Source organism: Muscardinus avellanarius, assembly GCF_963383645.1.
Source record: "Muscardinus avellanarius genome assembly, chromosome: 9".
Classification (NCBI taxonomy): Eukaryota; Metazoa; Chordata; class Mammalia; order Rodentia; family Gliridae; genus Muscardinus; species Muscardinus avellanarius.
In genome coordinates this window covers 47,478,665-47,482,641 of record NC_137795.1, presented here as the reverse complement: position 1 = coordinate 47,482,641, position 3,977 = coordinate 47,478,665, and the positions used below count along the sequence as shown (strand labels likewise).

At 42.4% G+C, this 3,977-nt stretch overlaps 1 pseudogene across 1 annotated transcript; it reads right to left on the bottom strand.

Moving 5' to 3' along the window:
* Positions 1 to 242: 242 nt before the first annotated feature.
* LOC308267044 (large ribosomal subunit protein eL42-like) lies at positions 243 to 558 on the bottom strand (annotated as a pseudogene). The gene has a single exon. The product of its transcript is annotated as a large ribosomal subunit protein eL42-like (transcript).
* Positions 559 to 3,977: the final 3,419 nt, after the last annotated feature.

Below are 3,977 nucleotides of genomic sequence, written 5' to 3'. Positions count from 1 at the left end.
ATCCAGCAACAGAACCTCACCACTCCTCAGAGGCCCCACCTACCAGCACCTTCTGCCCCTCCCACTCGGGAGCAATCCCGACTCCCATCCCCAGGATCCTTCTGCCTGTTTTGTAACGTGTGTGTGTGTGTGTGTGTGTGTGTGTGTGTGTGTAACGGCTCTAATTTATTCTCTTCCAAAAGACCAGTCAAGTAAAGTGATCATAACAATAACTTTATTGTCTTCTCAACAAAAGATGAAGCTTAGAACTGGATCACTTGGCCCTTTCTCTTATCTCCTCCCAGTTCAAAATGCTTGCACCTCTTAATAGCCAGCATTCTCTTTGATCTGCAGTTGGGCTCAACACACTCAAGCCTCAACACAATCTTCTTCGTAGTTTTGGCCTTTTTCCGGAAAATCGGCTTCTTCTGCCTGCCATAGCCCCTCGGCTTCTGGTCATACCGCCGCTCCCTGCGCGTACAGAGAGTCCCTGCCCTTCTTGTACTGGGTCACCTTGTGGGGCTGGTGTTTGCCACACTTCTTGCAGAATGTCCAGCGGGTTTTAGGGACGTTCACCATGCTGGCGGCGGCGTTGGCGGCGCGGGCTGTTTTGTAACTTTCCATACATGCAGTCACACATAATGTGTTCTCCTGTGTCACTCAATGGTTTGTTCTTTATGATACTTGCGTTTTCTATTTATTAAGTACCTGCTATGAAACAGGAATCATATTAAGGGCAGGAACTAAAAAGAGCCATTAGGGATAATTTCACCACTGATAATTGTTCACTCCAGGGGGACAAACAGACAAGGTACGATGGGGTCATGCAGATGTTAGGGTTCTATAAAGACAGTAGGACTTCAAGAAAACAGGGCTCAGTACCATCGGAGCATAGTAGGTAGATAAAAAGACCTCCGAGACAGCTGTCTTGATGCCTATTGTGTATCTTAAAATTCTCTAAGGGCTTGAAAAAAAAGGATAGATTTAGTTGGACCAAATTATTCTGAAGGGCCTTCCAGGTTGTTGGGTCCCCCTTTTTCCCCCCTTTCAGCTCATTTCCATTCTTCTCTCAACTGTCCTCCTCCCTCTCTCCTCTTTCCTGATCTCTTTCCCATCAGAAGCTTCAGATCTTCCCCTAGTCTCCTCTGGGTCCTTCTCTCCTGAGTGACCCTTGATTTAACAGTGAGAAGAGACAGGAGCTCTAAGCTGCCCACTCACCCTCCCACTTGAGTTTTCTTAGGGATCGCGGCCTACAGCCTCCTGGAGGGTGAGGGCTGAGCAGGCAGAAGCAACAGATAAAAGAAACTATAGACAGGATGAACATGGGGGACCAGTAAAACCATTTCAATGAATTTTTTTTGATGTCCCACTTTGAGTCCTGCAGTCAGTCAAATTGAGTTTGGTTGACTTAGTATTTATTGTGTTCCTTGTACCATGGCCAAGCACTATTCAATTTTGGATATTGAGATGGAGTGGATGCAGTTTTGTTTTGCTTTGTCTCCAGCATATCCATCCTTTTTTTCTGAAAACCCAAAAGGTGGTTTGTGATGATTGCTTGTCCACTGAGAGGACACTGCTCTGGTGTCTCCTGCCAGGAGGATGCTCTGTGTTCAGTGTCAATAGGAGGCCACTTAAAACACCAGCAAGGGACCTGGACCTCCTGCTTCTGCATTATGCCAAGAATCCCCAGCCTGTCTTTTTTTTTTTTTTCCATCTGATTCCAACAGGGTGGTTTTTGTATCTTACCCATTGGCTGTTTAAATTGGAGAGTTGGCTGAAAACGAACTGGCTGAAGTTCAATCCAGACAAGATGAATGCCCAGGGTTGGTAAACTATAGAAATTGGAAGACATAGTCTGGATCCCCCTTTTCATAGGATTTTGCACAAGTGGATTTTGGAGTTTCAGGGGACAGAATGTGACTATCATTTGGCAGGTGTTAGCTTCTATTAAGAGCCAGGGTAGAGAGTGGGTGAACGTCTAAGAGCTTTGAACCAAACAATCCTGCCTACATTAACTATCTGGGTGATGTTGGGCAAGTTGATTAAATAAACTTGAAGTCTGTTCACCAGTCTGTCCTTTGGGATGCTATTGCAGGCCTCAAATCCTCAGGCTGGAATACTAAGATCATGCTTTGAAAGAGTCCCCTAAGAGCTGTATCTCTATCACTTCTGGGTGGAATTCTGTTTTAAAACCAGAGGATCCTCGAAGAACACAGGAGCTTGCTGATGTCAGGGCACTGTGATAAGAAACATTTTAGAGTTCAGACTTCAGAAGAGGCATGGTTGAAACAAACAAACAAACAAACAACAAACAAACAAACAAACAAACATGTAGCTCTCCAGTGTGCAATTTTAATGAGCTGATCCAATGGAGTGCCAGATAGAAGTTCTGCTGATTCCTTTAGCTTTTCCAAAGGTTGTAGCTTTGTAAGAACCTTTTTCTATTAGTGATCTGCCATTAGGGTCCAAACCCTGACCAAGAGGGGGCTGGCTGAGAGATCTGTTAGAGGCTTAAGGTGTTATTGTTAAATACAAGAAAGGCTTGATTTATATGGTGTGGAAGCTCCTCAAGAAGTATGTCCCTGTACCTTTTTAAGCTGAGAATTCCAATGAAACCAGAAAATACAACTTAACTAATACAGGATTTTGAATATCCAAGTGCTATCCAGAGATTTTTTAAAAAAGTGAATAGGACCTGGGTGAGGTGGTGCACACTTGTAATCCCAGTACTTGGGAGGCTGAGACAAGAGGGTTGCAGGTTTGCAGCCAGCCTCAGCTACTTAGTGAGGCCCTTCACAACTTTGTGAAATCCTGTTTCAAAATATAGAAGAAAAAATAGGGCTGGAGGTATGGATTCAATCCCCAGTACTGAAAAAAAGTAAATAGGAATCAGTGTCACTTAGATTCTGATAAAGATATGTAATAGACAGTAAAGGATGGTAGGATGCTGGGATTATTTGCTGATTAATATATCAAAGTATCTATGAGAGAAATGCATAAATATTTCTTGCATGTAAATTAGAGTGTAATTTCCTTTTTATATCATAAAATATTTATTTAGAGCCTGTTCTGTATCTGGAATCATGACTTATGCTGGAGTTAGTTGAGAAAAGGTTCTGTTTCAAAGGAGGCAGTAATCCATCATTTGAATCTAAAGCTCCTGTCTATTTTCATACATTATTATGGAAAAATTCTCTGAGGAAGTGCATCACTGCAGTTATCATGGTAGAAAATAATAATTGAGATCAAAATTTTTTTTACATGCTGCATACAGTGGGTCAGGAAATACTGTGTAGCTCTACTATGCAAATATAACCAGACTTTACCCATGTCTCACCACCTTTCCTGTGATCTCCAAACCATGCCCGCCTCATCTCCCTTGGAATAGGCTCCTAACTGGTCTCCCACTATCCTCTATTCAAAACAGAACTGTCCAAGAGATCCTTTTAAAGAGTGATACCCCTATACTTAAGGCTCTTTGCTCTATGGTTTACTATTTCACCAAGAGTAAAAACCAAAGTCCTTACAATGGGAGGCCCTAAAACATCATGGCTCCCATTCTCTCTCTGACCCAACTCCTCTCACTTTTCCTTGACTATTCAGCTCTACTTCACAGGCCTCTTTGCTGTTCCCCAGCCCCATCTCCCCAGCTATGCTGCCTCAGGGCCTGTGTACTGGCTCTTCTCCCAGCCTGGACCAGTTATTCTCCCATAAAGGAACATGACTAATCTTTTATTAAAATGTCACTTTCTCAATGAGACTCACCCTTCTCACAGTGTTTTACATTATCATCCCCTACCTACCATACACACAATTCTGGTACTCCAGTACTTTTAACGTCTACATTTCTCTCATTGTCTTACTTAGTGCTCTACATTTGTGTGATTTACTTGTTTATTATGTTTATTGTTTCTTCTTTGTCTCATTCCAGAATAATGTAAATTTTAATTTTGCTACTTATTCATTAATCTATTCTAAGCATGTGGAACATTTGACAC